At 37.4% G+C, this 13,511-nt stretch overlaps 1 long non-coding RNA gene across 1 annotated transcript in view; it reads left to right on the top strand.

Moving 5' to 3' along the window:
- LOC115071205 overlaps positions 1–8,652 on the top strand; it is a 104,746-nt gene extending 96,094 nt beyond the window's left edge. The window contains exons 3-5 of the long non-coding RNA XR_003850312.1: positions 4,346–4,445; positions 5,477–5,599; positions 6,703–8,652. This is a non-coding gene — a long non-coding RNA (uncharacterized LOC115071205). The remainder of the gene's footprint in view (positions 1–4,345; positions 4,446–5,476; positions 5,600–6,702) is intronic.
- The last annotated feature ends 4,859 nt before the right edge of the window (positions 8,653–13,511 follow it).

Below are 13,511 nucleotides of genomic sequence, written 5' to 3'. Positions count from 1 at the left end.
TTGCATATTTTAAATAAATTTTATTTTTTATTTTATTTATTTATTTATTTTATGTGTATGTGTGTATGTGGAGGTATCCATGTCATGATTCCTTGTGGAGGTCAGAGAACAACTCGAGGAAGACTATTCTCACCTTCCACAACATGGGTCTTGGGGATGGAAATGGAAGTCAGGTAATTCTTGTCTTTATTTGAGGATCCATTCCCTGTCCACAATAAGTGTTTTTGAAATAGAAACACTACATCTGTTTACATGTAAATGAGAACTGACACATATGGCCTCTGAATGGCATTTTTACATAAATGTATTATTTTAATATCTTACAAATTTTTGTCTCATTTATATTTGCTTATATTACATTTGTATGATGTCTAAAAAGTATATATTGTCAAACAATTTCTTCCCTAGCATTCAAATTTCATTAATCTACATGTATCTCCAGTTTTCAGGGAATTAAAAATCTGCAGGATCCATAGCCCACTAGCAATAAAAAACAGTCCATTTACCTATCAATTTTCTATTCTGCTGCTACTTCTCCTAGATTCCTTATCTTACTGAATGACATGTAATCCCTAAGTACCTTGTCTGTTACCCCTTGCCATGGGACAATGAGCTCACCCTTCTCTGAAACAGTAACTTAAGCCAAAAATAACAATATTTGTTACTGGGAAAAGTGGACAGCGGTCACTGTTCAAAGACAGGCAATACTGGGGCAGACACAAAATAAATGTGGGTGGTCAAATACTCTACCCCTCAAGGAAACACTAAAGGAAAGAGAGAAGACTGAGTCTTGAGAAGGTCTTGATTCTTCAACTTGTTTACAAACAAATAAGAGATGAGTGCTCACTCTAATAAAAACAGGAAACTTGCCAGAGCAGAAATGTGGCTCACAGGTCAAATTTATTTTTATTGACAAGTTAATTTGATTTCTTAGTAATGGTTAAAATTTGAAAATTTTAAAATACACAACAATTCAATAGAAACAAATTTTAAAAAATCACGATGAAAGTATGCCCTGTTCATTTCTTATTCGTTTTGTCCCAAAGTAAAGTTTTTCTTTCTATTAAAGATTTTAATTGCTATTATAATTTCAAATATCATAACAATGAGTTATGATTATTTGGAGGTTTAAGAATTCTACTGTCCTAACGTGCATTATATGCAGAGTTCTTGCCACAGTTGTAACTCATGGGTCAGAATCAGTTCCCTTGCTTTGAAAGTGCTGCTTATTCTTGTCTTTTATCTATTTCTAAAGCAAAATGGAACATAAGTTAGTTTCAAGACTTAAACAATAATCATGCTGATTTGAAAGTCTAAAGAACGTTATTTCTAAATGAGAAAGGTGAATGGTAACATCATAATAAAATGCACCTTTAAAAAGTGTAAGCATTATTTATTTCAACTCATAGATTATGATGAAGAAAATTAAAATGTAAAATACAATTTAAAGGAAATTTTATTAAGAAGCAACATTATGTATCTGTTCCACAAATTTTACAGTATCTTTGGTATATAGTGCCTAAACTCAAAATGATGGTTTTAAGTGCCTTATACCATTTAACCGTGTTCACATACAGCTGTTGATGCTGTTAATGTGTATTTATTTGCTCAGCCAGTTCATCCTGATGCCGCTGTGCCAACATTAGACCAATATCTAGACTTTGTAGCTAGTGAAGAAAATGCATTCTGTGTCTGACTTAATGATACTTTTGTATTTGGCTTTCTGTCATTAAAACAAATGTTTCCTCTCAACCAGCATACAAAGCAATGAGTTTCATTATGACATTTTGTACTTTGGGAGCATTTGATCCTCTTCTTCACTCCTCTCCCTCATACCCCTTACCCCAGCTTGTACCCTTCATCCCCCATTTCCACTTTCATATCACCTGTATTCTATTAACCCTTTCTCTATTCCCTCATCCCTTCCTTAAGACCTAATTTTCCTCTCAAGTTCCCCTTTCTAGTCTCATGTAAATGATGCCTATACTCACAAACACATATATACACATACACAAAAATTAAAATCTAAGGTCTACATGAGAGAGAATATGTAGTATTTTGTCTGAGTCTGAGTTAACTTGTTTCATAGAATGATATCCTGATTTAACCATTTTCTTTTAAATCTTATTTTTGGTTTACGGATTAATAAAACTCATGTATATGTACCACATTTTCTTTGTCCATTCATCTGTCACTGGGTATTAACACTGGTTCCTTTTGTTTCCTACTGTGAGTAGGAAATATTAAATATTAATTATATTTAACATGATTTAACAATATTAAACATGAATGTGTCTGTATGGTAAAGCTTTGGGTCCTTTGGGTATATGCCCAGAGGTAGTAGAGGTGATATTTGGTACTTTTGTTTTTAGCTTCTTAATGAATCTCCACACTGATTTCCATATTGGCTGTATCTCTTTACACTCCTACCAACAGTGATAAGTTTTCTTTATCCCCACCTCAATGCCAGGATTTGTTGTTCTTTGTTTTTTTGATGATAGCAATTCTGACTACAGTCAGAATCACAAAGTAGTTTTAATTTGCATCTTTCTACTGTCTAAGGATTTTGAGCACATTTTAAAATCTTTGTTGTGGGGCTGGAGAGATGGCCCAGGAGTTAAGAGGACTGGCTGCCCTTGCAGGGGACCTGAATTTGAATCCTAGCACCTACATAGTAGCTAACCAATGTCCGATCCATAACTCCAGTTCTGGGGGATTTGATCCCTCTTCTGACCTCTGTAAGCATTGCACCACAAGAGTACACTTATATACAAGATGGCAATACACACATACATGTAAAATAAAAATAATACATAAAATATTTTAAAAATCATGTTGATTGACAATTTTGTGTTTGTGAGAAAATGTTTAATTTTTGCAGTTCTTTATATGTTCTAGCGGTCAAACCTACTTTTCTGGCACTTTAAATAGCATGAGACTTAGTTCATTAAAGATGTTAAAACTGACAAATCTCAAGCTCAAAGGGGAATCAGGCACCCTGTTCTGACCTCTGCGGCATTGCACGGCATGGGTGCACTCACATACATGCAAGCAATACACTCATACACATAATTTAAAACAAAAATAAAATGTATTTTTCAAATGTCCACAATTTAATCATATGTTGAGAATCTAAGTAACAACCGGATTTATCCTCTGGCTTTTAGTTTACTGGTTTTGCCTCCATAAAATGTATGACTTAGTTATCTGAGAGTCTGCTGCAAAGTGGAATGTTGGTAGCTTAGGGAGTTTTTTCCAAGACATCTGGGTATCAGAATTTAAGTTTAGACACACATGTGATTCCAAAGAGATATATATTTTGGGTGAATCTTCTGGCATAGTTCTGAATATAACAAACACCAAATAGTAAATTCAGAAAGGATATGGATATGTGGTGCTAAAAAACTTAATATTACAGATTACTGAGATTCAGGATTGTTTTTCAGGACGTTGTATTTTAACTTAAAATGACAGGAAGTACTCCAAACTGACTTCCTGTAATTCCTCTATACTCACCAAATTATGTTTATAAAGTTTGTGCTTTATATCAGTTTATGTTCATGGCAAATTCATCTGGCCACAAATATGTGTGTGATTATTCATCCCTAAACACAGTTACAAAATCTTTGCCTCTCTGGACTTTTCCTGGAAGGCATCCACCTGTCCCTCATGCTTAGGGCAAGGCTCATGCACTGTGCATTCCCACAGGTGGCTCAGGACCTTGGTGCTGCTGGCTACCCAACTTCTGACTCACTGCTGCAGTCCTCACCCAGGCACTTCCATTCAGAGGCTTATCACTGGACCCTGGGTTTCTGAAAGCTACACTCTGCTGAGCCTTCTCTGCCAGACTTTCCTTATGAGGGATTAGGATGAATCCTGACAAACTTTTTTCTTCACTTTGATTCAGTATGTTTCTGCTTCTTACCTTACCCTGTGTTGGCCAGTTCTGTGATAAAACACATGTCAACATCAATTTATGGGAAAAAATAATCTTATCATGGCTCAGAGATATCCATGGCTCCATTGCTTGAGTTGGAGATCAACCCAAGCATCACGGCAGGGAGCACGTGGTAAAGTCAAGCTGCCCATTTCATAGTGAAAAGGGAGATGAGCTAAAGAGAAGGGCTCAGGGATACAATATATCCTTCAGAAGAACATCTTAGTCTCCCACCTCTTTCAGCTAGGTCTCACCTCCTAAGGGTTTCAAGCCTTCCCAATTGTCCCTCAGTGTCAGTACATGAGCCGTTGGGAGATATTCTAGCACCAAAGTGTGACATATCCTCTCTCCCTCTCTGAGCCTTAGATTCATAAAGTGACAGAAGCTTTCTTTCTCATATTTCTTTAGCAGAGAAATGGTCTTCATGTATGCACGGATACCATGATCAACACCAAGGGGGAAGAAATAAGAGGAGCCAGCCTTTCACCTTACTATGCATTTGTTCTAGGTAAAGATTTGACTGTGGCCCTCATTTGGTTTATTTTCTTAACTGCTTTTTTCTAAGTAGTCAGTTCAGCTTTTTCCAGCTCATATCAGGTCCTAGCAATCAACTCTCCAACTACCCAAGCCATTGGGAAATCATGTGACAATAGAGTCACATGATTGTGATCATTTTCACCACTTCTGCTGCTGCTGCCCTGGACTCTGGCAACACCACCTCTCACTGGAAATGAAGGAGCTGGAGCCCCACATTGCTTGTGGCTTTTCTTTGGCTTAACTGTGATGTATTCTCAAAACAGAAGCCTAACACCAGTTCTGACTGGAAAGGACAGATTCTAAAAAGAAACACTGTGTCCCTGCTCTTCAGCTATCAAATTACTGAAGGACTGAATTCCAAAGAATTAAAATTTCTCTAGGAATAACATGCTGGAGAAGACAAAGGATAAAGTCCTGGGGTCATCCAGAGGAAGAATTTTCCTGGTGGGGAGAAATTTCATACAGTATGACAATTATCTCACAGTTAATTTAGCATATGCATATTTCATGGCTTTTGATTTGCATTCTCTATAACATTTTAACACTGATACAGAAACATGAAAAAAATATCAGTCTTTTTCTCCAGTGTTTAGGCAAATGGTACATAATTCTATTTCCTAATGGTTCCTAATTCCTTTTAAGATACAAGAAAATTGGGGCTGGAGAGATGGCTCAGTGGTTAAGAGCACTGGCTGTTCTTGTAGAGGACCCGGGTTTGATTCCCAGCACCTACATGGTGGCTAACAGCCATCCATTACTACAGTTCCAAGGGAATCGGACACCCCCTTCTGATCTCCATGGGCATTGCATGACACAGGTGTACTTACAAGCATGCAGGAAATATACTCATATACATAATATAAAAATAATATAGTATTTTTAAAAGATTCAGGAAAATGATATTATGAAAATATGAGCCTAAGTACCCCAGTAACAGAGTGTGTGAAAATCTGTCAGTTTATGCTACTTTTTGCTTTAGATCAAAATCTTTCTGTGCTGTAGCATTTGGAAAGCTGAGTTTGAGAGACCTTGGCTCCATCGGAAATTGCAGACAAGCTGAGCTACACAGTAACACCCTGTCTCAACCAACCAACCAACGAACCAACCAACCAACCAACCAATTCTGTAAGATTCTACAGTTCCCTAAAGAGAGCTAACATGTTTGCCAGACCTGTCCAAGCCTTACTTGGTCCACCTGCAGCCCTCCCTGTTTTCCTCTGACTATGCATTCCATATTTACTTTCTTTGTTATCACTTCAGTACTTATAGATAACTGCCTTGTAACCTTTTGTACAATTATTCAGATATCTCTTTCTCTGTGAACTGGACTCTCAACCCCCTATAACTTCATCCCACCCACTTCATTCTCCTCATTCTGTTCATTTTTTCCTGTTTTTCAATACTATGCAGTTTCTAGGACCTGTGTAGTTCAGTGTCTAGATTGGCTTATTGGCTTCTTGTCTCTTCTCCAAGCATAAGTAATAAACCTCATGTGGGTAGAAATTTTGAGCCATGTTTTTCTCACTAATGAAACTAAATTCTTAAAACAGGTATTAACACAGAAAAAGTTACGAATAAATATGTTTCAATGAATGAGTTTAAATTTCATCAGACTTAGATTATTATCTGGAAGCCTATAGTTATTGCTATGTTGTTTCTAAAAATTTTTATTTAATATTTTTTATTTTATGTGTATGAGTGTACTGCCTGCATGTGTGTAAGTGCACCTGTATCATGAAATGCCTCAGAGACCAGAAGAGGGCATTGGAGCCCCTAGAAGTGGAGTTATGGACAGTTGTTAGCTGCCATGTTGGTACTGGGAATCAAACCCAGGTCCTCTGTAAGAGCAGCCTGTGCTCTTAACCACTGAACTATCTCTCCAGCACCATTATGTTCTTTTATTTTTTGAAAGTGTATACATGTTTGGCATGTGTATAGATGTATTTGCATGTGTGGATGCACATCTCTGAATGTGTTTGTGGAGGCCAGGGATTGATGCTGGGTGTCTTCATAGATTGCTCTCCACTTTATTATTTTATTTTTGTTCAGAATATTTCTTTAAAATGTAACTGCAAAATATGGAACATATTCTTTCTTATTTTCTCTGTATGTTAATAGACTTAATACTATATTACCTTAAAAGCTCGTATCAACATAGAAAGAAATGCTTGATTAATCTCCTACTACATTGTACTAACCCAGCTGATTATTTTTTGTTTGCCTTTCAGAATCTTGTTCCGAGCTGTTTCTACCTGGTACTCACTGATTCAGCTACTCTACTTAGCCAGTTTGCACTGGGAAACTGTTTCTTAGCTCTGCCTTTGGAGCACTGGTAGATTGCCACACTTTCCAGATTTTGATGTGCATCATGGCCAAATCTTCCCCTGAGAGACTGCATCTTCTCTTCTACTTAAACCACCACAATGTTCCTCTTAAGTTAGAGTTTGGGGAAAAAAGAATATTTATTTGGGCTTGCTAATGAAGTTTAGAGGGTCATTTACAAAGACGTGAGCTGTGGGCTCCTTCTCTCTCATATTTGAGATCTGCTTCCCACCAAGGTCTTGATGCTCTCTTCTCAAAATAGCGACTCCCCCCTCCCCTTTTTCCCAGTTGCTCAGCGTCTCTCACCTTCAGTCTCTAGGAGGTTCAGGTCTAGTTTCCCCAGAGGACATACCCACCCAACAATGTGGGTGCTGAGGCTCTGAACTGTGGTCCTCATGTTTTATACAGAACCATCTCCTCAGCTCCATTGGTGTGTTTTATAGATATCCTGTATTCTTACTCTCCCTGATTCTACCACCTAGCAGATGAATATGCAATGTCCCAGTTAAGACTCTTATCATTCTCAAACATTTTTCCTAGGAGTTTCTCTTCAAAACCTACCAACTAAAGTAGTCTATGCTCTTTTTAATTCCATTTCCTGAAAACCCTTCTAGATTGAGGAACAAATGGATGAACCAATTATGGCAAGTGGTTCATAAGGCATAATATAATGCTCCCTCCATTGTCTAACTCAAAGGAGGCCTTTTGAAGAAATTGTAGTCATTATTATACAAGATGAGACACTGTCACATTTTGAAGAACAAAAGCCATGCCTTGAATTATGGTTCAACAGCAAGTTATACATCAGAACAGCAAATATTGTGACTGATTAACATCTTTTAATCTCCCAAATTATAGGAAACACACTTTGTAATTTTGTATAACTTGTAATAAACCATTTCACATAACCCTATGGGAATAGTAACATTAGGAGATTGTGTTAGATTCATGTTACTGTGTAAGGTTTATTTTGGCTCCTGCTATCAGAAGCTTCCTTCCATGACTTGCCAACTCCATCCATTACCCTGGGCCTGAGGTAAGGCAGGCTTTCACAGTGGCTGGAGCATGTGGCAGATACAATTTACTTCACAGCCCCCAAGAGCAGAGAAGTTATACATATGCTATTGTCTTCCTCCGTCTATTGGTGTAATCCCATCTGTGCTCCGAGTCTACTAAACAATATTACCCACATTCAGAGTAGTTTCATTGCAATTAGTTGATTATCCTTTGGAATACCCTCATACAGAAATGTATCTAATCACCTAACAATTTCTAAATCTAGACCAGTTGATAATCAAGATGAACTATCAGGAAGATGTAACAATATATGTGAGATTATTCTATGTTTTATTCATAAAACATTCATACACACATAGAATAAAATTATAAGGCATAAAGATAAACAGTAGTAATTTGATGATAAATTCAAGAATGAAAAAAATGTAAAGGATACATGGAGTAAATTCGCCCTGTATTTCTCCTTATAATTTAGAAAGAATATTTCATGTTTAACACAATCACTAATGTAGAGATAAGTATACTTTTATAATTAGGCCAGTATGCTGATGAATACTTGTGGTCTAGGATTTAGGAGGCTAAGGTGGAGAGATTGCTTGACCTAGGAGTTCAATGTCAGACTGGGCAACAAAGTAACACCTCAACTTGGAAGGAGGTAGGGAGGGAAGGAAGAAAGGAAGGGAGGGAAGGAAAAGTGATTTGAAAACTTGTGGTTTGTGTTAAAATTGTGAAGACCTGTTGAATGTTTTGGATAATTACACAGAATGCATGTTACACTTTCTCAAGAATCCAGTATATTGTACTAGAATCTATAATAAATGAAAGGATTAAAAATTCAAGCCAATGTCTTTCTAAAAAAGACAAGAAATTAGTTTACATACACTCCTTACCTTGTCTCATCCCCAAGCATTGGTACAGATGTTGAACATTACATTTTCCATTATGGTGATTGATTCTAGTCATCTTGAGACTGTTCCTCTCTGTAGATGTCAGCACAATGGGTTTTTAAAAAGCTGTTGTTTTGAGTAATGATCACCAAGGGAAAGAAGCTGATATTTCTAGGATAATCTTAGCTTTTCTATAAAATGTAAGATGAGCTTATGTTGGTAGAGAAAAATACATAACATTCAGTATGTGAAGTCTTTAGAACAAAATCTTGAATATGAGATTCTAATGAGAAACTTACAGATGTTTTCAAAGCATCTTATTTATTTAAAGGGGAAAAAGTTTCCCAGTGCTCCTGTAGCTCTCAGAACACAGCAAAGGACACTGTAAGAGGGAATGTCATTGCTGATTTAGATAAGTATGGCCTTGTTCCAATATATTCTGGTTTTCCTTTTATCCAGTTGTAAAGTTTTTACTGTAGGGTGTCAGACATAGTGCAACTATTTCATAAACGGAGTGGCTCATTTGGCTGACACCAAGCTTGGCCTTTAGGGCAGTTTACATCCTGAAGTAAAATGTTTCTCCCACCCCCTTTTGTTACAGAATACACTATTCAAGTGCATTTGTTTTGCAAACCTAGTATTAGTTAATGAGCGCTCGCTCCTAATCCACAACTTGGTACTAGTGCATGAATCAGAAAGTACAGGGCTTATTGTTGGAGTGAAGTCAGATGGGGGAAGTGGGAAATCCACAAGAACTTTATATTTTAAAATTCCCCAAATAAACCAGTCTTTAAAAAATGATGGTTCTAAGGATTCACTGATGCCCATACTCTATGTGTGCCATAACAAATAAGAAAAAGAATAGCTATAAAAATTAAGTAATGAACCTTTTTGTAGTTTAAAATTACTTTTTCTATAGCATTTCCCTAAGTTTAAAGTGCAGTCAATCTTTATTTTTTTTAAAAAGAACCTTATAATGGGACATTAACTTTGTTACAGGTTATATGGACAAGGAAAATTACATAACTTGCACAGACCATTATCTCTATTGATATGAAAAGAAAGTTTCGCACCTACATGAAATGATTCCAAATCCATATTCTTAACTCCTGTTCCTGTTTATTTGTATGAAATGTAAATAAAAAGGTAAAATCAAATGAGTCTTAAGCAGCAGAAAGTTGTACATAAGAAGAAAAATGAAATAATCAGTAAAATCTGCACTAAAGATAAAATATGCAAAGTAGAATAAAAATGCAAAATAAGCATTGAAATAATAAAAGTATAGCAACTTGTAACAAAAGCATTAAGATTTTATTTTAATAGAAGCACATAAAAAAGAAATAGACTGTATCACAACAGTAAAACTTACTGAAAAAGAAAGCTTTACCAAAGTAGGAATATGAAGAATATGTCTGGAGACAGTCAGTGGTCTAATTCAGAATTAGAAGCAATCATACAATGTTGAGGATACCAGCTCTCTCCCTAGTCCCTTAAGTCATGCATGCATTAATTCATTCTTCATATATATATATATGTGTGTGTGTGTGTGTGTGTGTGTGTGTGTGTGTGTATCAAGTGTCTTCTGTGTCATAGGATACATGCTGCTGCTAAAACTCATCCAAGGGAGATGTGCAGACAACATCCACCCCCTCTTTCCTTGGTCTCAGTGACAAACTGAGGTACAATTCCACCAATATTAACCCTGGGAAACCAATGAATTTGTTGGGTTTGCTTATAGAGCAATGGATAGAGGTTTACTTGAGGAGTATGGGTGTTCCTCCACTAAGGCTGCACTGGAAAGTCTTGTCATAGCACAGATGATGGCTTCTGCATAGCCACATAAAATGGCAACTCAGCCCCCACCCCCGAGTCTTCCACAGCCTATATAATCTAGCCCTTCCCTCCCAGCCCATATTCAATCATGGCTGAATTACTCATCACAAGCTGAGTGGTATGAGTGGAGACTTAATTGAAGCTCTCATGCCTCTCCCTGCCCTTCTTTCTATGTGGGGATTCTGGAATGTAAGACTGTGAGGGAGTGTGGATGTGGGAGTTGGGGAGGAGGAAAGGGCATGAAGAGTTAACCAGACAGCTGTGAAAATCTTTGGCAAGCAGGTACAGCTGAGCTCAGAAAGATGGCAGCTGTCTGACTTGGAGGCCAGTCCTGTACAACATATGCCCTGGGTGCTCAGGAGTGAAAATCAAACCCACACTCCTACACTTACTTGTGTTTCCATTGAGAGTCATATAATAAGCACACCTGTTTAGTTAAATGAAGTACATGAGCCTATCCTGGGAGAAAGATGAAGCAAAAGAGAAAGGTGCAGGAATATTGCAGTTCCAGTTCAAAGAACATTTCTCCAAATAGGTTGAACTGGAAAAGTCATTTGGATATTGGGAGAACTTTCACTAGCAAGAACTAAAGATGCAATTTCTCTATGCCAGGAATGGGTCTAAACTCCACAGGAAACACACGGGGCAGTGACTAGAGCTGCAAAGAGCCTGTACTGGATTCCTGTGACTGCTGTAACAAAGTGTGTGGCTTACAACAACAGAAATTTTCTCACAGTTCTGGAAAGCAGAGTTCTGAAATCAGGGTGTTGGATTCCAGGAGATGGAAAGTCCTATGGAGAATCCATCCTTCCTTTTTCATGGTGTGCTCGCTGCAGACCTTCTCTGGCTTGTTGCAGAGCAGAGGGTCACTCTCTGCCTCTATCTTTTCCTTGCATTTTCCTGTGTGTGTGTGTGTGTGTGTGTGTGTGTGTGTGTGTGTAACCTCCCTCTGCTTATTTCTTATAAGGTGTATAGAATTAACTATAATACTGAATCAACCAATCCTCTCATGAACTTAAACACAGAATCATGGAATTTGAAGTGGATAGTTTTGGAAGTCTATTTTTTTTTCTTAGCATACAAAAGAGACCAATTTGACTAAAAGTAGAGTAAGAGAATAAATGAGCGAATGAGGAGAGTAGAAGCTGTAGACACAGGATTCCATCAGCTTTTACTCTTATAAGTTTGTCTCAATGGTTGGCAGTAAACAGTTGACTGTCATCATCTGATCAACAGTTTTTTAAATTAATTTTATTTATTTTAAAATTTTGTGCTATGACTATTTTGCCTACATGTATGCAAGTGAACCGGTGTTATGTAATACCTGTATAAGCCAAAAGAAAGCACTGGATTACCTGGAATTGGAGTTACAGATGACTGTTAGCTGTTATGGGGGTGCTGGGAATCAAACCCAGGCCCTTCGCAAGGGCAGTCAGTGCTCTTAACTGCTAAACCATCCCTCCGGATCAACACTTTTAAAGATGTTAGTTATTCCTAAGGTAAGACCATGTAGAAGATAAGAAGAACCAGGTGAGTGGTAAAGATCAGATGCAATATCTAGGGTGACAATAATCAGCTGCCAATAATTCTTCTACTAAGATTAGGACTTGGTGCCCATTTCCAGTTTTGTGCTAGGGTTTCATCTGCTTTAGTTCACATGGGTCTTGTGCATGCTGACACCATTGTTGTAGGTTCATATGAACAAAGGTCTTAGGAGTTTGTAGGACTCTATTCCCATATGGTCATGCACCTCCTCCCTGGCTCTTACAATCTTTTTGTCCTCTCTTCCACAATGGTCCTGACCCCTGGGTGGGAGAAGTTTAATATAAGAGTCCTGTCCAAGGACCCACAATCTGTAGAATCTTACTCTCCACACTTTGGCCATTTGTGACCTTCTGTGTTACTGGCCCTCTGGTATGTGAGGGAGCTTCATTGATGAGAATTGGGAGATGCATCAGTGTCTTCTTTACCCCTTGTTCTAAGTTCCATGAGCCTTAGTTATAGAGGTTGCACTATAGATGTGCCATTTTGGCTTAGGCAATTCAGATAGTGTCTATGTGCCCAGTTGTAATAGTCTCTGTCTGTTGCAAAAGAAGCTTTATTGATTAATGCTGACTGGCATACTTGCAAATAAGAATCCATATTTTGCATGTAGTAAGAAATTACATTTCTCTAGGGATATAACAGCCTTGGGTTTTCTCTAAGATCTATGACCTCTCCAGATATGTGTATTTGGCTATGTTTACAGTATCACACATGAGTTTCCTCCCATTGAGTGGGCTTTAAGTTCAATTAAGTAACTTTTGATTAATTCCAAGATTAAAGTGTCACTATTGCACCAATGTCATTGGCGGTGCTGGTCATTGATGTGGTTTTTATGCCTTAAAGCTGGGGCTGAACTATTGATTGATGTTCTCCCTTAGCAGCTTTCTTAGTGCTCTCCAAAGCTATGAGAGGTAGCCTTAAGGGGAGGTTGGTTCCAGGTCAATTCCTGCTCCATTATTCCAAATCCTTTGTCTGAAATATATCCTGTCTTGGGCAATAGGGTCTTTCCTTCAAGTTCTGGAGGCAATCAAGGGCTGTGACAATAACCTGTATAATTTTAGGGTTCCTCTTAGACTACCCTGGCTGACAACTCAAAGGAGGGTTTGTCCTGTCTGGCACCGTTTGTTTTTTTTTTATGTAGCCTTCAGCTATACACATGGACCCATGTAGAGATGTTGTATGTAAATTATCTTCAGTTTTTTTAAGTTGAAAATGCTCTAGAGCAGGAAAAATAAATCAGGGCTTCTTATATATTCTACCCATGACACTTTTTCACCTGGAAAGGTTTTTTTTATTTTTCACTTGGGAAGTTTTTATGTGAACCTTAGCATATACATACATAAAATAAGGATACAAGTCAAAACATTAATGAATACATCATAAATAAATTTATTTTGAGTAATTCTTTGCTATTCATATGAATTTACCATTTA

Source organism: Nannospalax galili, unplaced genomic scaffold (assembly GCF_000622305.1).
Source record: "Nannospalax galili isolate Female #2095 unplaced genomic scaffold, S.galili_v1.0 scaffold96, whole genome shotgun sequence".
NCBI classification, from domain to species: Eukaryota; Metazoa; Chordata; class Mammalia; order Rodentia; family Spalacidae; genus Nannospalax; species Nannospalax galili.
This window is presented reverse-complemented; position numbering and strand designations above follow the sequence as displayed.